The 23,463-nt window shown below is 37.6% G+C and overlaps 1 protein-coding gene across 4 annotated transcripts in view; it reads right to left on the bottom strand.

Moving 5' to 3' along the window:
- PKIB (cAMP-dependent protein kinase inhibitor beta) overlaps nt 1-23,463 on the bottom strand; it is a 117,769-nt gene that overhangs the window by 45,472 nt on the left and 48,834 nt on the right. For 3 of the 4 annotated variants that reach the window (XM_055135674.1, XM_055135676.1, XM_055135675.1), the window contains one exon: nt 1,302-1,360. The exons of the other annotated variant lie outside the window; for it this stretch is intronic. The gene's annotated coding sequence lies outside the window, so the exon portion shown is untranslated. The remainder of the gene's footprint in view (nt 1-1,301; nt 1,361-23,463) is intronic. 4 annotated transcript variants of the gene reach the window in all.

The raw sequence follows: 23,463 nt of genomic DNA, 5'->3' as shown, positions 1-23,463 counted from the left end.
AGTTGAGCAACTTAGAAGTATGTTGCCCAAAGTATGAGCTACTTAGTGAGAAGTCCACCTACTTAGTTCCATATATTACCTAAAAAGTCTATTCTATAGATCCTAGATTCTGCTCTCCTTAATTGAAAACTCTGGTTTTTCACTTTATTACTGGAATAAAGACTTAAAATTTTAAGACTATCGATTGACTTAAAATTTCCTTCAGAAAATAAAATGTGTCATTCCTACAGATATACTTTTAGGGCAGAGGTGAGTTTTGCTTCCTATGTTGTTCTTATTTGTTCCTCTTTCTTTCCCTTTGTTATTTGCTTCTGTTGCAAAGATTAGTCCTCCAACACATGGCAGTGGTACTTGCACACCTTGCATACTTGGTTGTCTTGTTTCAAGTGCTTTTTTCTTTCCTTTTTATCATCTAGTAAAATATCCATTCATAAAGAGTATCCGTCTCAAACATTGTAGGACCAAAACTAATCATGCAAGTTTGCAAGTCTGTAACTGTATCTCACAGTGATTTATTAAAATTAAGTAAGTAAGTAAGTAAGTAAGTAAGTAAATAAATAAATAAAAGGAGTATTTGCCCTAATAGTTTGCTAAATTGAATAGAAAAGGCTTCCCCGATTTTCCATTTGTGAGTTAAACAGTTTGGGGCACAGTGAAGTACCTGACATTTCATAACATGATTAAACTGAGTGGACTTAGACTATTAAGAGACCTGGATCTGAAATATTTAACAATTCAAAAAAGTGATCCTGGAAAGTCATATATCTTTTTTTTTAGTCATATATCTTTTAATAGAACGCAAATTCTTCTCTTTCCTGTGTTCACAGCCCCTACACTTTTCTTTCTACCCTATGCTTTCATCATACTTCCCACTGATATTATGGACTTCCTGAAAGATGTAGGCATAGAGATTTTTAATAAGGCAAGGGGAAAATGAAAACAGCAGCAATAAAGAAAACTGCCCAAAAAATATACAAAAAAGGGGCTGGAGTGATAGCACAGAGGGTAGGGCGTTTGCCTTGCACGCGGCCGACCCGGGTCCGAATCCCAGCATCCCATATGGTCCCCTGAGCACCACCAGGGGTGATTCCTGAGTGCATGAGACAGGAGTGACCCCTGTGCATCGCCGGGTGTGACCCAAAAAGCAAAAAAAAAAAAAAAATTAAAAAAATATACAAGAGTCATTAGCTATAGAAAGACTTGGTGACAGTTTTCTTTTAAGTTTAGTTCCTTTGATTTTGAAAGCCATTTTTCCCACAAATTAACAAAATTTCTTAACTAAATATGAAAAGGATACTTACAAATCTCAGATTAAAATGTGATGTTGTTTCTAAGGCAAGTCTAGGAAGAAACTCTGAGCCTGTAAATTTTAAAAAGAAAGAAAGCTATAAAAATTTAAAAAGGTGAAAATCTACTTTATAAATTTTAATCATTTTTACTTGTCTTTTTACAATATATTAAAACATAAAATCGATTACTTTCCTGCTATTCTTGGGAAAAGGTTAACCTCCAATTCAACAATAAATTTTTCACTGAAGTGTCAAAATAGGTTTATTTTGGACAACAGGTTCCTAGGATAGCCAACTGCAAAATATACAATTAAATTACAATATTGGACCTGATAGGGATCGGTTTGAAGTTGAGAAAATCAACTTACAACTGACCATGCAACAAACATTTAAAGACATAGAAATAAGAAAATACTTGGTATGAGTAGGGAGGTTTTAAAAACAGATCCCAATTTGAAATATGACCAGAGAAATTTTTTTTTATCACTTCAGTATCAGTAATTTCATCACCTACAAAGGAATCCTGAGGGAGGAGGAATCCAGCCATCTCGCTCCTCGAAATTAAGATAAACTATAAACCACAGAATGACCTCTCTAGCTCAGAACTGAATTCATGTAGAAGGGTGAAAAATAACAGAAACATGAACCATCAGTATTTGCATTAGTTATTTCCCACACAGGGCATTTTGCAAATCCTCAGCCCCACTCCCTCTGACCTAGTTCAGCCTGTCATGCCCTCTTTCAGGAACACTGCAACAATACCCTGAATGGTCTCCTTGTAGGCGTTCTCATCTTCCTGCAACTCTTAATATAAATGTCAGGTGCAATATTTCAAAGTAAATCATAGGATTACCATGGTAATCCTATGATTAAACTTCACTGCATTCTTATCACCTACAGCATCAAGACCAAAACCTTTATAAGAACACATCTCCCAACATCATATTCTGCTATGCATGACCAGGCCACAGAATGTCACCATATAAATAGAACTCTGAGCAGACATTACTGCACCCCACTTTTAGGTTATACACTAAACAGAGAAGGAAGTGTGGTTTCTCTTTCCCCTTTTCTTCTTTCTTATGAGGAGACAAGATGGGGAGGAGCCCTCATCAGTAACATTGTCAAGGGACTATACCAGAGCCATTAGAAAGTTAGAGCTGTTGCATTTGACTCACTTATTTTTTATTTTATTTATTTTTTAATTTTTTTTAATTTAATAGTTTATCTTTAATTAGTGAGTCAACGTGAGGGTACAGTTACAGATTTATACATTTTTGTGCTCATGTTTCTCCCTTACAAAGTTTGATAACCCATGCCTTCACCAGTGCCCATTCTCCACCACCAGTAAACCCAACATCCCTCCCCCACTCCCCAGTCCTGTCTCCCCCTTCCCTACACTGCCACTATGGCAGGGTATTCCCTTTTGTTCTCTCTCTCTGATTAGGTGTTGTGGTTTGCAATAAAGGTGTTGAGTGGCCATTGTGTTCAGTCTCTAGACTATATTGGGCCCGCATCATCTTTCCCCCACATGACCTCCAACCACATTTTACTTGGTGTTCCCTTCTCTGAGTTGCCCAGAATGAGAGACCAGCCTTCAAGCCATGGAGACAACCTCCTGGTACTTATTTCTACTATTCTTGGGTGTTAGTCTTATAGTCTATTATTCTATAGTCCACAGATGAGTGCAATCTTCCTATGTCTGTCTCTCTCTTTCTGACTCATTTCACTTAGCATAATACTTTCCATGCTGATCCACTTATATGCAAACGTCATGACCTCATTCTTTCTAACAGCTGCATAGTATTCCATTGTATAGATGTACCAGAGTTTCTTCAACCAGTCATCTGTTCTAGGGCACTCGGGTTTTTTCCAGATTCTGGCTATTGTAAACAGTTCTGTGATGAACATATAAGTGCAGATGTCATTTCGACTATACTTTTTGGCTTTTCTGGGATATATTCCCAGCAGTGGTATTGCTGGGTCAAATGGGAGCTCAACCTCTAGTTTTTTGAGAATCGTCCATATTGTTTTCCAAAAGGGCTGAACTAGCCGACATTCCCACCAGCAGTGTAGAAGGGTCCCTTTCTCCCCACATCCTCTCCAACAGTGGTTGCTTTTGTTCTTTTGGATGTGTGCTAGCCTCTGTGGTGTGAGGTGGTATCTCATGGTTGTTTTGATCTGCATCTCTCTGATGATTAGTGATGTAGAGCACTTTTTCATGTGCCTTTTGGCCATTCGTATCTCTTCCTTGGTAAAGTTTCTGTTCATTTCTTCGCCCCATTTTTTGATGGGGTTGGATGTTTTCTTCTTGTAGAGTTCAACCAGTGCTTTATATACCCTTGATATCAACCCCTTATCTGATGGGTATTGTGTAAATATCCTTTCCCATTCTGTAGATAGTCTTTGTATTCTGGTCGCTGTATCTTTTGCAGTGCAGAAGCTTTTTAGTTTAATGTAGTCCCATTTGTTGATCTCTGTTTTTACTAGATTGCTTAGTTCATCTTTGAAGATACCTTTATCTTCAATATCCTGGAGGGTTTTGCCTACCTTGTCTTCAATGTACCTTATGGTTTGTGGTCTGATGTTGAGGTCTTGACTCACTTATTTTTTAAAACTTCTTTATATTTGTCAGGACAAACTAATAATATGGATGAATTTATTTAAAATTTCAAATGAAATATTATGGTACTCTAGGTAAAGAGAGCAATGAATTAAGACTGGTGTAAGGTTTTCTGTCTAGGGAACTATGATATTAATAGAGCTACTAACAAAATAACAGGTGAGGCAAGCTAGAGTTTAGATGATTACAAAAGAACTAGCGGGAACATGCACGGTGAATAACTGGAACTGTGGGCTTCAAATTAAGCAAGAAGAGAAAATTAAACTTCAAATATTTTAAACAGTACACATGTATTCATTGAAAAGAGGAGAACTGATAGGATCTGAAATAAAACATTATATTAGTGTGTGCTGATATGAATGACAGGGTATTCTCTCAGATTGCTGGAAGAAGCAGTAATAAGCCAAAAGGGTAAAAAAGAAATACTGGGGAAAAGAGATAGATAGAACAGTAAGTAGGGTGATTACCTCTCAAGCTGCTGCCCCAGCTCTGATTCCCAGCCTCCCATATAGTCCCAAGTCTGTCAGGAGAGAGCTAGAAGTAAACCCGATTATCTCTTGGTGTGACTCCAACATAAAAAAAAATACCATTTTCGTGGATGGGAGACAGTAATGACTACAATCACTGAATAACAGAATTAATCTTTTCTAACCAATAAATAAATTTAAGAGGGATTTTATGTAGTGTAAACTTAAGTCAGTTTAAATTTCCCATGAAAAATTAAAGCAATCATTTCTTGAAATAGAATAGCATTAATCAAGGTTCTGAGTAAGTCAGGTTTCAATCACACTTTAGAGTCATCTTAAATTTCCAGAATTCTAAGAGCAAAGAATAAAGAGGCACTCATATCACCCTCTCTCATTTTTTTATTGTTATAACAGAAGAAGGAATGAGGTGAAGGGAACAAAGGGAACTGAAAGCAGAAGTGTTTTGTTACTGTCCTAATCCTTCCTAGGAGGCTGACATTTCTTAGTGAACATAATGAACAAAATCAAAAGCCTCCTCCACAACTTTGATTAAATTACATTCAAAGATGCAGTAGGCCTAAATATTGTATTTATCTTTTAATATAATTTAAGGTGAACAACACAGAAACCTAAAATTGACTATCTGAGAATTTGTATTACTTGCCAGATATATCCCAATTACTGGGAGATGACCAGCATTCCAGGGTATCCGGTGCCTTTGCTGTACTGTGCCCTGAAATGGACTATCCTAGTATATGGACCTTCAATGGGAGAGCTTTGCAGGGGAAGGAATCACAGTCAAGATTTCTGATTTTCTTTTATTTCCTTGTCTGATTTCATAGTGCTGAAACTCATATTAGTTCTTGATTATTTTATTTTATTTATAAAAATTACCTTCCCCTCCTCCTTTCCTGTTCATTTATTGTGTTTCTGTTTGAGATGACTGAAGGTCACACACTTGTAGCAGTGGTGAATGACACACTCATGACACCAGAGATGTTAGTGCCACTTGAGTCACACTTAGTAGGGTAGTAGCACCAGAGGTGTAACTCAGGCCTTATGCAATAGGTCCTCTACTCTGAGCTAACCGAACTCAGATGCCCAAGGATTTTCTTTCTAGACATAGCAGAAGAATGTTACCACACAGAGAAAACAGGAGACAATTCCATAATTCTTTACCACTGTATTTTCCGTGGAAACCAATCATAGTAATTCACTTTGTATGCAAAATTGATATTCCCCTCCTTTGAAGAAAAAATCTGTTACTAATTGCCTTTGTCTCTCTTCACATAGTGATTGGATTATTCATGGTCTTTAAATCTTGTTTTTGGAATAGTTTTTGTCCTTGTTCTTAATGTTGAACTTGAGTTTCACCATCAGTCTTAAATTCTTAATATTGATTCAAATTGAGGGATTTTATGCTTCGTCTTTCTTTAACATAACAATTAGACATTACTATTCATTGTTGTAAGTAAATGAGGATGGGAAGTTCTGCCCTGAAAATGACCTTTTCTTTACAAACTGTTGCAAAATACCTCAACAAGGATTGCTGTAAGCCACAAAATTAACTTAGGAAGTAGAAAAAAGTTTTCTTATTTTGAGTCTTTATAAGGTGAATATGTATTTGATATTAGTGGGGCGGATTGTGTTTTCTGGTACTTAGTATTCAATAATATGTGAATTGATCATGATTTATTCCCATCTGTTTTGTCTAACTCCATAGGTATGGCTTGTATGTTTCTAGAATTTTTATAGTCTAATATTTTGTAGCTTACATAGATAAAAATATGACCATTCAAGAAAGTACCTTTCTCTGTTTTCTTACCATATAACATAGAAAACATTTAACAGTACCAAAGCACCAGGTGCATATTATAATGACCCCTTCTTCTTAATATTTGCTTGTAAAGGTTTAAGAAGGGAAATCTAAATTTTTTTTAATATTAAACTTTCAAAATGCAAATTTCTTTTTGCCTGTATCATAATACTCCTACACAAGGACATCAACATATAAAATTTAAATATGGCTCATACTATTAAAACATTTAGTAGGTTCATTTTCATCAAAAGAAAAGTCTTAAGCATCACAACAGATTATCAACAAAAGATTATAGCTATCTATCTATCTATCTATAAAGTATATTCACACACACATACACACACAAACATAACACACAGAGAATGGAATACTACACAGCTATGAAAAAGGTAAAATTTTGCAACTTGAATAGAATTGGAGGAAGTCATACTATGTGAAGTCAGTCGGAAAGAAAAAAGACAAATAATCTCATTCATACACAAAGTAAAGAAGAAACAAGGCAGTAAACTAGACAATTCCTAGTGGAAATAAACCTTGAGATAGATCAGCAGACTATGATCTGATAATACTAAGGAGGTGGGGTTGGGATAATGGCGGATAAATCTTTAATATTTTTTATTTTATAAAATAGTTCACAATATTTTATTACATTTAATATTCAAATAGAGTCTCTTGCCCGCATGCCTGGCTGTCTTCCCTAGGGCCCCTCAGAGGGGATGGGTTCCAGCTTCCCTCCCCATCCCGAGCAGAGCTTCCGGCAGCCGAAGACCACAGGAACCTAGCTACAGCCATGCTGGAGGCCCCTCTCCACACGTTCGGACAGGCCTCATGCATGAAGGTACCGGCAGAGGAACCCAGGTGTGTGTAATCCCATCAATGGCCAACATCCAGAGAGACTTAAAAGCAAGATCTCAGAAGATATCTTGTAGCCTACTTCTCCCTCTGGGAGAAACTGGCAATCTTCTGAGAGTTTCCTGCCCACATGGGACAGCCTTGCAAGCTTCCCATGGAGTATTCATATGCAAAATCCAGTAACAAGCTGGATCTCATTCCCCTGACCCTGAAGAGCCCCCAGTGCAACATCGTTAGGAGGGCCAAGTCGAGATAGACTTCTAAGATCTCAGGGAAAGGACGAAATGAGATGTTACTGAGCCCGCCCGAGAAATTGGTGATTAATGGGATTTCATGATTTGTGATTAATATTCAAATGCCAATACCACCATCTTTACACCTTCCCACCACCATATTTCAGATATTTCCATCCCGAAACCCAACCCCTGCCCCAAAGCAGAATTGAATAGTGGATAAATCTTGACACTCTGGAAGTGGGTGTGGTGTAACAGCACTGCAAATATGAAATAACATTGTACTATTTTAAGGAAAGTAAAATAACATTTGGTATATAAGTAAGCGAATATTGTTCAGTCATTTAAAAGGATAAACTGCGGGAGAAGGATAATAGCTCTTTAGTACTGGGTATGAAATGGATGCACTATAATCCTGAAGTTATAAATATTTACGCTTGTAAATCCATGTTGCCTTAATAAAAATAAAATTTATTAAGTCCTGTTGAGGCACCAGAATGATAGTACAGGGGATATGTTACTTGCTTTGTAGTGTCCAACTTAGGTTCAATTTCCCAGAGCCCATCTCATCTCTTGGGCATCACGAGGAATGATTCCTGAGCACAGAGCCAGGAGTAAGTCCTGAGCACAGTCAAAACCCAATCACATATAACAAAGTTATTTAAATGTTATTTTTTTTAATGAAGGCTGGAGAGAGTAAAGAGATTAGGGCACTGTCCTTGCACTTGGCCAAGCCCAGTTTTGTCCTCAGCACTACATGGCCACCAATGACCACCACAGTTACCCAAGTATTGAGGCAACAGTAGCCAGCAAACACCACTGAGTGTGCCCAGTCAAAATGAGACAGTACTTGAAATACTGGCACAGTATAGTGACATTCTATCTATCAAAAAATTATTTTTATATCGCAAAGTCAATGAAGGCTGTTTCATATGAAAGTGATATGCCAATTCACTGGGTAATAAAGGAGTCCCCATAATTTTTCAGAGGGCTTATGCATTATCTCACTAATCCTTACAAAAAGACTTCAGAAGGAAATATTATACCAATTAATGCTTGATGAAGCCTGACCTTTTAACAGAGGAAGCAATAAGAATAATCCAGATTTGAACCAAAACCAGGGTCTACCTAAAACAAAGCAATAAATACTAAATAATAGTAGTGATGTCCTGACTAAATCAATTTAGCAACAGCAAAAATAAAATATACATGGAGTTTTCAAACTCTACTTTAGAGGTCACTTTGAATATGCCACATATTTTTTTCCAAAGTGGTTTCTAGAAGACATTCTATTAGCAATTATATTTTAACACCAGATGTTCCATTTCCTTCTTGGTAAAATCACTAATCTGTTCCAAATAGCCTGATCTGTTTATTAAAGAAAACACAACAATGTTCTTCAATTTAAAAGTATTTAAATGTGTTATCTTGACAGAAAGTGATTTGCAAACTCCTAGGATAACAAGGAAAGGAGCTTTAAAAAAAGATTTTAAATTTAAAAAATTAGATATATATTAGTATAATTTTGTACTCTTTAGAAAAGGCAAAATGCTCTAATGAAATGAACATGATGACTTTGCACAAAACAGTAAAACTCTATATCTGTAGAGATAGCTGGTGGGAATTTAAGGGCATTTGTTGTCTTATGCTCTTTGGGTCTGAGAGGCAACATTCATGGTGAGAACATTCAGCAAGAAATGATCACAAAGGTTTGGTCAGGGAAGGCTAAAGCTGGAAGAAATTCTAAAACCACAGACAGTATAATGATATGCACATGAGCTTTGGAGCCAGACTGGTTCTGGAATAAAACAGCTGTGGGACTTGAGCGAATTCAATACAACTTTCCTTATTCCTAATGTGAAACTAAAGTTCCATCTTTCAGGTTGTTATGAAGAGAGAGAGGGAGAGAGAGACAGAGACAGAGAGAATATCTGAGAAGTACTGATGGTATTCTCTGTAACTAGGACAAGGTTGTTTTGTTTTGTTTTGTTTTGTTTTGTTTTGTTAAGAGGGGTGGATTGAGGGGTGAAGGTATTGTTAGGCCACACTCAAATGTGCTCAGGGCTTACTCCTGGCTCTGTGCTCATTTGTGCATTATATGGTATGCTACCCATGGTGTATCCGATATGCCCAAAACAGTAACAACAAGTCTCACAATGGAGACGTTACTGGTGCCCACTCAAGCAAATCGATGAACAATGGTATGCCAGGGATTGAACCCAGGTCCGTTGACATGCAAGGCAAGTGTCTCCCAGCTGTACTATGACTCCAACTTGAGAAGCATTCTTCAGAAGTTTAAATCATTACCAAGAGATCCCCAATCATCTTTTAGTGCCAGAGAGGGGAAGTATAAACAGCAACCTCTAAAATCAAAATGGCTGTAAATAAATATCATTAAAATACGGCCAAAATAGGTGTGTGAAAATATTAATGGTATTTTACTATTCTGCCATTAACAACACTGATTTTATGGCTTTTTGTTCTGATCCAACCTCTATTTCTTTCCAAAACTCTCCATATGAATTTGTGATTTTTATTATAGTTCTTGAAATTGAATAAACTTTTTCTGATCTCAATTACTGTAATTTCTATTTTTTTATCATCTTGCAAAAACACACATTGAAATATATTAAGGGAATCTCACTCAGAGGCATTGCGATTAACAGTGCATTTTTGATGCTTTTATCTTAGTAAGATACAGAACAGCAGTTTCAGATTTTAGAATAATATGAACAAAAATCTGAAGTGACATCTTGACATAATCTGTTCTAGATGGGTCTTTCAAAGAGTGACTTGGGCAGTATCCATAACAACAATCGTTTGAACAAATTTCATTCTTAGATCAGTAGAGAGGCCAAGATGCTCATTTTTGATTTTCCTATTCATATTTATTAAGAATTCTTCCTAATCTTGTTTCTTTTTATGTGTTATTTTAAGGATTTTTTAGAAATCCAGGTAAATGGGTCAAAAAAAAAAAAACCCTTTCCATTTCTAAATCATGTCTGAGCTCTAGAAGTATTTTTAGCAGGCCACTGCATGAGACTATTTACACTGTGTGTAAATGACCTCCTGCACACTATGGTGTGACACTCAGAAACTGTTAACGTCATTAAAATACAAATTTAGAATAAAAGAAAACCTTAATACAGTTTTTTTTAAAAAGAGAAACATTTTTCTTTCATGTTATTTACTAGTAATATCAAATTAAGTGCATTACATGCGTTTGCTTTTCAGGAGACATATTTATTTAGAATGGCTTCCCTTTAAACTTAATTTAGACATGCTTGACTTAAGACATTCAATTCAACACCAAAAAAGTTATGAACAAAACACACAAAAAGAGATCAAATTCAATGAAAATATATTTGACATCAAAATTATCTCCTACCTTGAATTTGAGAATGACGGCATGCCTCATACTTAAGTCAGTGACATTCATTGCTAGCTGAATTTACACCTCCTATAAATGTACTTTGTTCATGTCAGGATTTATCTGGCTCAGAGAAAAATGGCAGCTGCAGCAGTGATTCATTAAAGCCAATTCTCAGGAAAGCAGCAGCTGCTGAAAGCTTTGCTTCATACATCAATCGCTGGCTGATCATTGCAGTAGTTTAGCCACATTATCTATCCAGCCTATTGACTTTCTAGGTGTTGATACTTTGCATTACATTTCAGTGATTCTGTTGTCATATCATGCTGCACTAGTTAAAATAACACCATTTTGTGGGTCTTCAAATATGAAAAAATCCAAATAATCATGAAAATTTAATCATTCTGTGAAGGAGGCAGCAAAATGTATTCTAAATGCTAAGAGACAAATGTTTGGCAGAGTAAATCCACTCACTCAAATCCATGTTTCTCAGAGTGGTCAGCTTCAACCATGTTCAAATGCCAAAATGGGTACTGAATTGTGTCCCTGAAAAGATATAATGAAATCCTGAACCCTAGTTCCTATATATGATTCTATTTAGAAATAAAAATCTTTCAGAATTAACCAAGATAGGATGATGGGCAAACAAAGGTATCTTAAGCTCTTAATCCATGCTAACTGGCATTCATATAAAATGAAGGAAACACTGTGAAGACAGAGACACACAAAGAAAATGCCCTGTGAAGACAGAGGCTGAGATTAGAGTAATACACCTATAAATCAAGAAATTCTGATACTTCCTGAAGCTGAAAGAAACAGGAAAAGCTTTTCCCTCAGAGACCTTGTAATATAGCCCAGGAAACACTGATTTCTGACTTCTGGCCTCCAGCCTGGTGAAGAATAAATCTTCATTTTAAGTCCCCCCCCCACACACACACACTCTGGTTTGGGATTTACCTTTGGGAGTTTGGGGGGCATGTATTTGGGGATGATGCGATCGTATCAGCAACCCCTAGAAAGTCTGAGCAGAGACTGTGTTAACTCAGGAAACATTCTGTTTGGAGAATTTTCTCAGTAGAGTCAGACAAATTTTAGCTAAAGCAAAACCAGGTTTAAAAATATATTTAAATTACAGCGAAGGTCATTTTCTGTTTATCAAGGGATATGTACAACAGGAAGAAATCACACTCTTAAACGTATATGCTCCTAACGAACGACCGGCTAAATATTTAAAACGACTCCTAACAGACTTCAAAGAGGACATCACTAACAGCACAATTGTAGTCGGAGACTTCAATACGGCCTTATCACCTCTAGATAGATCCACAAGAACAAAACTCAACAAGGAAACACTGACCCTGAATGAAGAAATTGAAGAGAGAGGCCTAATAGACCTATACAGGGCCTTACACCCCAAAAAGAAAGAATACACATTCTTTTCCAGTGCACATGGAACATTTTCAAAAATAGACCATGTACTGGGCCCCAGAACATACCTCAATCGAATCGGAAAAATAGAAATTGTATCAACCATCTTTTCAGACCACGATGCGCTGAAGATAGAAGCTAACCACCCACAAATACGGAAAATCAAATCAAACACCTGGAAATTAAACAATTCCATGTTGAACAATGAGTGGGTCAAGAAGGAAATCAAGGAAAAAATCAAAAGATACTTAGAAACAAATGAGAATGAAGACACGAGCTACCAAAACCTATGGGACGCAGCGAAAGCCGTGTTAAGGGGAAAATTTATAGCTCTCCAAGCATTCCTCAGGAAGGAAGAAAGGACCCACATAGATAGCTTGACTTTACGACTCAAGACCCTAGAAAAGGACCAGAAAAAGGACCCCAAACCAGACCGAAGGAAAGAAATAATAAAAATTAGAGCAGAAATTAATGACATCGAAACCAAAAAAACAATCCGAAAGATCAATGAAACAAAGAGTTGGTTCTTTGAGAAAATAAATAAGATTGATAAACCGCTAGCAAGTCTCACAAAGAAAGAAAGAGAGAAAACTCTAATAAATCGAATCAGAAATGAAAAGGGGGACATCATAACAGAAAACAGTGAGATTCAAAAGATCATTAGAGACTACTTTGAAAGTCTTTACGCCACAAAAAAGGAGAACCTAAAAGAAATGGATGGATTCCTTGATTCCTACAATCTCCCAAGACTGAAGAAAGAAGACCTGGAATACCTGAATAGACCCATCAATGTTAAGGAAATTGAAACGGTAATCAAAAACCTCCCCAAAAACAAAAGCCCAGGCCCAGATGGTTTCACTGGCGAATTCTTCCAAACATTTAAAGAAGACCTATTGCCTGTTTTCCTCAAACTTTTCCAGGAAATTGAAAAAACAGGAACTCTCCCAAACAGTTTCTATGAAGCACATATCTCCCTAATACCAAAAGCAAACAAAGACACCACTAAGAAAGAAAATTACAGACCAATTTCCCTGATGAACACCGATGCGAAGATCCTCAACAAAATACTAGCAAATAGGATCCAACAACTCATCAAAAAGATCATACACCACGACCAAGTGGGATTCATCCCAGGGATGCAAGGATGGTTTAACATTCGGAAATCAATCAACATAATCCAGCATATCAACAAAAGGAAAGATAAAAACCATATGATCATATCAATAGATGCAGAGAAAGCATTTGACAAGATCCAACATCCTTTCATGATGAAAACCCTCGCCAAAATGGGGTTTGGAGGAACTTTCCTCAAGATAGTCGAAGCCATCTATCACAAGCCTACGGCAAGCATTATCCTCAACGGGGAAAAACTAAGGGCCTTTCCTCTGAGATCAGGCACAAGACAAGGATGCCCACTCTCACCACTCCTCTTCAATATAGTACTGGAAGTACTTGCGATAGCTATTAGACAAGAAAAAGAGATTAAGGGCATCCAGATAGGAAGGGAAGAAATCAAACTCTCACTATTTGCAGACGACATGATACTATATCTAGAGAAGCCTAAAACCTCTACTAAGAAACTCTTAGAAACAATAGACTTATACAGTAAAGTTGCAGGCTACAAAATCAATACCCAAAAATCCATGGCCTTCATATATGCAAACAATGAGGCAGAGGAAAGGGACATGAAAAAAGCAATCCCATTCACAATCGTGCCCCAGAAAATCAGGTACCTCGGAATCAGCTTAACCAAGGAAGTAAAAGACCTTTACAAAGAAAACTACATAACGCTACTCCATGAACTCAAAGAGGACATGAGGAAATGGAAACATATACCCTGCTCGTGGATAGGGAGAATCAATGTTGTCAAAATGGCAATACTCCCTAAAGCATTATACAGATTCAATGCGATCCCTATAAATATACCCATGACATTCTTCAAAGAAATGGATCAAGCAATCCTAAAATTCATATGGAATAACAAACGTCCAAGGATAGCTAAAACAATTCTTGGGAAAAAGATGATGGGAGGCATCACCATCCCCAACCTCAAACTTTACTACAAAGCAGTAACAATTAAAACAGCATGGTACTGGAACAAAGGCAGAGCCATAGACCAATGGAACAGGGTGGAATATCCCTACACACAACCCCAAATGTATGACCATCTAATCTTTGATAAGGGAGCAAGAGAAGTGAAGTGGAGCAAGGAAAGCCTCTTTAACAAATGGTGCTGGCACAACTGGACAACCACATGCAAAAAAATGGGTTTAGACCTTGACCTGACACCATGCACAAAAGTCAGATCAAAATGGATTAAAGACCTCAACATTAGACCACAAACCATAAGGTACATTGAAGACAAGGTCGGCGAAACCCTCCACGATATTGAAGATAAGGGTATCTTCAAAGGTGACACGGAACTAAGCAATCTAGTAAAAACAGAGATCAACAAATGGGACTACATTAAACTAAAAAGCTTCTGCACCGCAAGAGATACAGTGACCAGAATACAAAGACTATCCACAGAATGGGAAAGGATATTTTCACAATACCCATCAGATAAGGGGTTGATATCAATGGTATATAAAGCACTGGTTGAGCTCTACAAGAAGAAAACATCCAACCCCATCAAAAAATGGGGCAAAGAAATGAACAGAAACTTTACCAAGGAAGAAATACGAATGGCCAAAAGGCACATGAAAAAGTGTTCTACATCACTAATCATCAGAGAGATGCAGATCAAAACAACCATGAGATACCACCTCACACCACAGAGACTAGCACACATCCAAAAGAACAAAAGCAACCGCTGTTGGAGAGGATGTGGGGAGAAAGGGACCCTTCTACACTGCAGGTGGGAATGCCGGCTAGTTCAGCCCTTTTGGAAAACAGTATGGACGACTCTCAGAAAACTAGAGGTTGAGCTCCCATTTGACCCAGCAATACCACTGCTGGGAATATATCCCAGAGAGGCAAAAAAGTACAATTGAAACAACATCTGCACATGTATGTTCATCGCAGCACTGTTTACAATAGCCAGAATCTGGAAAAAACCCGAATGCCCCAAAACGGATGACTGGTTGAGGAAACTTTGGTACATCTATACAATGGAATACTATGCAGCTGTTAGAAAAAAGGAAGTCAAGAATTTTGTAGTTAAGTGGATGGGCATGAAAAGTTTCATGCTGAGTGAAATGAGTCAGAAAGAGAGAGACAGACATAGAAAGACTGCACTCATCTATGGTATATAGAATATCAGAGCGGGAGACTAATACCCAAGAACCGTAGAAATAAGTACCAGGAGGTTGACCCCATGGCTTCTCGGCTGGCCTCACGTTCCGGGGAAAGGGCAACTCAGAGAAGCGATCACCAACTACATTGTAGTTGAAGGCCATGTGGGGGAAAGGAGTTGCGGGCTGAATGAGGGCTAGAGACTGAGCACAGCGGCCACTCAACACCTTTATTGCAAACCACAACAGCTAATTAGAGAGAGAGAACAGAAGGGAATGCCCTGCCACAGTGGCAGGGTGGGGTGGGGGGGAGATGGGAGTGGGGAGGGTGGGAGGGACGCCGGGTTTACGGGTGGTGGAGAATGGGCACTGGTGAAGGGATGGGTTCCCGAACTTTGTATGAGGGAAATATAAGCACAAAAGTGTATAAATCTGTAACTGTACCCTCACGGTGATTCTCTAATTAAAAATAAATAAATTATAAAAAAATATATATATTTAAATTAAGATATAAATACGTAAAATTCCCAGGAGTCCCACCAGGGATGATTCCTGAACATAGAGTCAAGAGTAAGCCCTGCCCATTTGTGAGTGTGATCCCCGTCCAAATCAAGAAATTTATAAAGGGGCCAGAGAGAGAGAGAGAGTTAAGAGCACATGCAACTGACCCAGGTTTGATTTCTGGCACTGTATGGCCCTTTTCCATGGCTGCCTCCCCAGGTGCCACCTTGGAGATCACTGGCTACAAGTCTAGTGGCCCTGAACATCACAGGGTCCAAGTGGCATTTACTCCATCCTCAAATCCTTGCATTGGTTTTTCTGACATAATTGGCCTAGTATCACTGGCAGTGATCCCATGGTCCGTGAGCAACACTTGGGAGAGCACCCACCCTCAAGCCCCCATACATACACAGAGAAGAGAAAGTCGGAAAAGGAAATCATTTTAAATGGCTCTATATGAACCAAAGATCCCATATCAGATTGTTTCTACTGTTTTCTAGTATTATCTTGTGACCCGTCAGTACTAACAGATTCCAAGTTCCACCATATTAACTCATGTTTAAAAGATGCAACACACTCACACTCAAAAGAACAACTGGATGCACTAGATTTACTATAGTTTCTACTCCCATGAAGGCTTATGAATCAAGAAATTTATTAAATAAATGATGAAATTAAAATAAGGAAAACAAAAGTTGAAACAAAGCCTTTATAATTCTTGCTAATCATGATTATCTAGAGTGAGTTGTTCTGTCATCGTATGCAGAGGCACTCCCCAACAGTGCACAGCCCATTGGCCTGGCAGTGCAGAGTTAAGATCAGGCAATGCAGCGCATTTTGGAGCAGCAGTGTTTAGGGGTAACATAATCAGCGCACCCAGGAGCAACAAGTAGCAAAGCACAGTGGATGGAGGGAGCACTTGGGAGTTAGGAATCAAATTCTGGCCCTCACACATGTCAAGTGTGGCTTTTACCATTTGAGCTAATTAACCAGCAAAGCCATTTTTTTTTTCTTTTTGGGTCACACCTGGCGATGCACAGGCGTTACTCCTGGCTTTGCACTCAGGAATTCCTGGCGGTGCTCAGGGGACCATATGGGATGCTGGGAATTGAACCCGAGTCGGCTGCATGCAAGACAAACGCCCTACCCACTGTGCTATCTCTCCAGTCCCCAAAGCCATTTATTTTTTAAATATTTTGAAAAACACATTAAAGACAGAGTTTGTGTCCTCTCTTTTCTTAAAACATAATGAGAATTTAGATGTTAATTTACAGAGTCTACATATATGTTGGTGTTGTAGCTTTTGATTTCATTACTCTTTCAAAATAAAAAGTAAGTATGAATATTCTATCTACATGAATTATGTTTATAGCGAAGGATTTTTTAAAGGCTGAACTATGGGGGTAAGTGATAATATTGATGGCAGGAATAAGCCACCCAGTTCTAACTATTCTTTTGAAGAAATCACGCTTTTCCACATGAGAATATGTTTTGTCTGGTCACTTATTTATAGATAAAAGCATCATTTCTTTAGGTAAGTGTTTACCAGATATTTCCTAAACATGGGCCCCTTCTGGCCTCATTTACTTCCTGTGATCCCCTTGCCCTGCTAGTCAGCCCACTTGCTGCATGCCATTCATGGCTTACCATTACATTTTGGAATATCCTGGTGATCCAAAGTGTGGCAAATGGCCCCCAACTGAGGAACCCTGCTTTAAATCAATGACATAGGAGAGAACTGCCTCTTATTTCCAACAAAAATCTGTGCTTACAATGCAGAAAACTCATCTGCACACCTATGTTCATTGCAGCTCTATTCACAACAGCCAGAATCTGGAAACAACCCCAAGTTCCTGAGAACAGATAAATGAATATAGAAACTATGGTACATCTGCACAATAAAATACTATGCAGCTGTTGGGAAAAATGAAGTCATGAGATTTGCTTATAAATGGATGGACGTGGAAAGTATCACGGTTGAGTGAAATCAGTTATAGGGCAAGAGACTGACATAGAATGATTGCATTCATTTGCTCGATATTAGAAAAAAGCATAGTATGAGAATAACACCCCAAAATAACAAAATAAGGGTCAAAAGGACTTGTGTGTGGCATGAAGCTTGCCACAAGTGTGTCAGAGGGTGAAGGGAGTTCAGTTAGGACAGAGAAGGGAGCACTATAACACAGCAGTTGGAAATAATCAGTACTGAAAGGAAGTAAAAGGATATGCATGATACCCTTTCAGTAAGGCATCGCAAACGGCCATGCCTAAGAGGGAGTGAGAAAAAAGTGTCTTCCACAGAGGCAGGCAGGAGGGGGATGCAGGAGGGAAACTGGGGATATTGATGGCAGGAAATATAAACTGGGGAAGGGATGGGTGTTTGAACACTGCAAGTCTAAAACTCAATCATGAATAACTCTGAAAAACTGCGGATCTCACAGTGATACAATTAAAATTTTTTTTAAAGAATTCATGTTTACTGGAACAGGAATGCTTTTATGGTCTGTAAATGACAGTTAAGTATGCAATTACTTGACTCCAAGATATTTATGTCTTTGATATTTTTCCAGTGATCGCCACTCTAGATTCAGAATAAGTTCTTTTGGACAATCATAAATTCTGAGTAGCAAAGACAGGAAAGCTTTATGGTTTAGTTCGTAAAAGAACAACAGATCACAAAACTATAAAATTCTGATGTAAGAGGGAACTTTAGAGAATAAATTAATCTCAATCTTCTAGTTTCAGAATTGAGGCATTATATGTCACAGTCCTTAAAATAAATTGCAAAAATGAATGAAAACAGAAATCACAGATCCTCCCAGTGCCTCATTCATACTATACTGTCTTTCAATGTAGGAAGCCAGAGTCTTATTTGCTCTTGCCCATGTAGTCAATAATAATGATTGGATGTACAAATATGATAAGCGCACAATTGTTTTGTGGGATTTTTGTTGTGCATGTCGAAAATCCCGAGGTTCTGCTGGTTCATAAAACACCTGCAAATGATTCAGTACTTAGCTTTCCCATTCATCCAGAAATGTGTTTGACATTTCCAACTCATTTGAAAAGACAAACCAAAGCACATAATTAATTTTCATGTCTTTCAGAATTTAATATCACATTGCTCAAGGTACATGTTTCCAGTATTTTTTTCCTTTTTCATCTTAAAAGTTTTTCTATTTTGATTGTCATTCTCTGTTTCTTTTTTGTATTAAAAGGCAGTCGATTTTTGCATTTTTAAAAGGTGTCCTCTAAATATAGCATGACCAGAAATATCTCAAGTAATAGATTTTTCAAATTACTTAACTTTCTGTTTACCAATTCCTTTGTTGCTACTTCATTACATCAATTCTAGCCATAAGCCCAGATAGTTTTACCCCAAAATGTCTGTGCTAGGATTTACTAAATTGTGATTTTAACTCTTATTAATAATGTCTTCCTTAAAACAATAATTTTTCTCTTTTTTTTTGCTTTTTGGGTCATACCCAGCAATGCTCAGGGATTACTCCTGGCTCATGCACTCAGGAATTACTTCAGGCGGTGCTCTGGGGACCATATGGGATTTGGGAATCGAACCCAGGTTGGCCTTATGCAAGGCAAATGCCCTACCTGCTGTGCTATTGCTCCAGCCCCCAAAACAATAAACTTTTAAAATAAAATTCTAAAGTACCTCAATACTAATCATGTAATTCAAGTGATCTTACAGAATGACTTTACACTTGGTTTATCAAAAGATTAATATACATTGAATTAAAAGCATTGAATTAAATTAATTCAATGAATTAAATTAACATTGAATTAAATTAAAACACACAATTAAATTTTGTGTCATACCTGAAGAAAACAGAATGGTTAATGCTGAACATTCCTAATGTGAAAAATTTCAAAAATCTTAGCCTAAAAATACAATGAAAATATATTTGCACTCCTATGTTCACTGCATTACTATTCACAATAGCCAAAATCTGGAAACAACCCAAGTGTCCAAGAACAGATGACTGGATAAAGAAGTTTTGGTACATACACAATGAAATACTACTTGGCTGTTTAAAAAATGATGAAATTATACAATTTGCTGGTACATGAATTAATCTAGACAATATCATGTTGAGTGAAATGAGTCAGAGGGAGAGGAATAAACACAAAATGATCTCATTCATATGTGGGATATAAGGAAACAGTGTAGGGGAATAATGACCGAAGGCAATAGAAGCTTTTGGGGAGAACTGGTTCCTAGGAGGTAGATTGCCCCTTGAGGCTCAAGGAGGGGAATAGGTCAGGACCACTACAATAATGATAGAGGAAAGCAGTCATTTTGGACAAGGATAGGGTGCTGAAAGGAGGTAAAATGATATGCATAATACCCTATTCAAGTAACAGTTTTGTAACCTCAGAGCCTAAAAAGGAGAACAAAAGGAAAAAAGAAAAAATTACCTGCAAAAGAGACTGGCTGGAGCGGTGGGAGGGAATGTGGGGACATTGGTAGGGAAGTGGACATTAGTGAAAGGATTGGTGGTGGAATATTGTATGCCTGAAACTCAGTAATAAATAACTTTGTAACTTTGTAATTCAGTGACTCAAAAAAAAAAAGAAATTTTTACAAAAAATGTCTTCCTAGAGGATATTTAAATATACATACTAAGTCTGTAACCAGGTTTTTAAAAATACATCCAAGTGTATCTTATTTTTATACATCTTTATTACATTTAAGCAAATTAATAGATAAAATATTCTAATGAGGCAGAGATACTTAACGTTGCCAAGAAAAATATTTAAGTATGCAGAATCATGAATTTCTCTGTGTGCAGAGAAAAAATATTTAAGAAGTACATATGAAGTACCAAATTTGTATGAGTACATTGAAATGTGGCTGAAAATCAATATTTAAGTTAATCACTCAACAATATTTTAAAGTTTAAAAGCACAAAGCTTAAAAGTTCTATAAATGTATAAAACAGACATACTAAGACCTTAATCAAAAGTCCCAGCCCAAAGTCTGCACGAGAGAAATCTGGGGTGTCAACACATGCCTGCAGCTTAATGCCATTCATGGTGCTGTCAATAACTCAGATTAGCACTCCAGTAGACCAAGGGCCCAGCATGGCAATCTGGAGCTGGTAGGAACATCATGACATATGTCCATCAAAGTATTTGAAACAGATGCTCAATGTCATTAAAAAAGACACTGACAGTAACACAATAATTGTAGACTAAATGGTGGTTCTAAAGGAAGAAATAGAAGACATGAGCCAGCAGATAGATAGATAGATGGGTGGAACATGGATATTTTTATAGGAACTGCATTGCATCTGAAAAGTGAAGTATACATTCTTCTCCAGTGCACATGGGACAATCTGCAATCTAGGCCACATACTAGGGCACACACAGAGTACTCAATAACGAAACACTGAAAGCCTTCCCTCAAAGATCAGGCTCAAGACAAGGTTACCCACTTTTACTACAACTTCAACATAAAATTGGAAGTCTTTGCCAAAGCAATCATGCAAGAAAAAAATATTAAGAATACCCATATAGAAGAACTTAAACTCTCACTTTTTGTAGATGACATGAGACTATACCGAAAAACCCATGACTCTACCAAAAAAGTTTCAATAAACAATATATGTACAGTAAAGTGGCAGACTAAAAAAATTAATACACAGAAATTTATAGCTTTTCTATAAGCAAATAATAATGTTGAAAGAGAATTTTTAAAAAATACCATTCACAACCATGCCCTAGAAAATCAAATACCTAAGAATCATTGTAACAAAAGAGGTCAATGAGTTATACAAAAAAATCCACCAATCACTGCACAAAGACACACATTCAAAATAACAAAAGCAACCAGTGCTGGTGTGGATGTGGGGAAAAAGGGACGCTCCTTTACTATTGGTGGGAATGCCGACTGGTCCAGCCTTTCTGGAAAACAATATGGACAGTCCTTCAAAAACGAGAAATTGAGTTACCATGTGACCCCGCAATACCACTTCTGGGAATATATCCTGAGGATGCAAAAGAGCACAGTAGAAATGACATCTGTACCTATATATTCATTGCAGCCCTGTTCACAATAGCCAAAATATGGAAACAACCCAAATGCCCTAAACCAGATGACTGGTTAAAGAAACTTTGGTACATCTACACAATGGAATACTATGCAGCTGTTAGGAGAGATGAAGTCATGAAATTTGCTTATAAATGGATAACCATGGAGAGTATCATGCTAAGTGAAATGAGTCAGAAAGAGAGGGACAGACATAGAGGGACTGCACTCATTAGTGGAGTGTAGGGTAGCATAACATGAGGCTGACACCCAAGGACAGTAGATACAAGGGCCAAGGGGATTGCCCCACAGCTGGAAGACTGCTTCATGAGCGGAGAGGAGAAGGAAGATGGAATAGAGAAAGAATCACTAAGAAAATAATGGCTGGACGAACCAGTTGGAATGGGAGATACATGCCAAAAGTAGATGATGGACCAAACACAGTAACCTCTCAGTGTCTGTGTTGCAAGCTATAATGCCCAAAAGTAGAGAAAGAGACTATGGGGAGTATTGTCTGCTATAGAGGCAGGGGGAGGGTGGGAAAGGGGGTTATACCCGGGATATAGGTGGTGGGGAATGTGCACTGGTGGAAGGATGGGTGTTTGATCATTGTGAGATTGTAACCCAAACATGAAAGCTTGTAACTATCTCACGGTGATTCAATAAAATTTAAAAAATTTTTTAAAAATCCACAAAAATAAAGAAATGAAAGAGATACAATGGGGTGAAAACATACCCCCAATTCATTGGTTGGAAAGAATAATATTGTCAAAATGGTCATTTTTTCCAAAGCTATGTATACATATTCATGATTTTTTTTAAAAAAGTTTAATTTTGTTTTTTTCTTTTTTGGGTCATACCTGGCGATGCACAGGGGTTACTCCTGGCTCTGCACTCAGAATTTGCCCCTGGCAGTGCTCAGGGGACCATATGGGATGCTGGGGTCAAACCCTGGTCAGCCACATGCAAGGCAAACACCCTATCCGCTGTGCTATTGCTCAAGCCCCCAGTTTAATTTTTTTTCTTTTTGGGTCACAGCCAGCATTGCATAGGGGTTACGCCTGGCTCATGCACTCAGGAATTATTCCTGACGATGCTCAGGGGACCATATGGGATGCTGGGAATCAAACCTGGGTCTGCTGCATGCAAGGCAAATGCCCTACCAGCCATGCTATTGCTCCAGCACCCCTCCCTCAGTTTAATTTTTTACGGAGTAATAAAACCAGCCAAACAATTGATAGGGATATAGGGAAAGGAGCTCTCATCTACTGCTGGTGGGAATGTCAATTGACTCAATCTTTTGGAAAAACAATATGTACACTTCTCAAAAAGCAAAAATTAAGCTTTCATATTACCTAGCAATCTACTACTTGATTTTTGCCCCAACCAGCCCAAAATCTATTCAGAAAAGATATTTGCATTCCTAAGTTCATTGTAACACTTTTTATAATAGCCAAAAATCTGGAAACAATCTAAATGTCCAAGAACAGAACTGGATAGCAAACTATAGTACTTACACACAAATGGAATAATACATGGCTATAATAAAAGACAAAATCATGCAACTTACTGCTACAACAAAATATGGATGGATCTGGATAG

The sequence above is a fragment of the Sorex araneus genome, chromosome 4, assembly GCF_027595985.1.
Source record: "Sorex araneus isolate mSorAra2 chromosome 4, mSorAra2.pri, whole genome shotgun sequence".
Taxonomy (NCBI): domain Eukaryota; kingdom Metazoa; phylum Chordata; class Mammalia; order Eulipotyphla; family Soricidae; genus Sorex; species Sorex araneus.
This window is presented reverse-complemented; position numbering and strand designations above follow the sequence as displayed.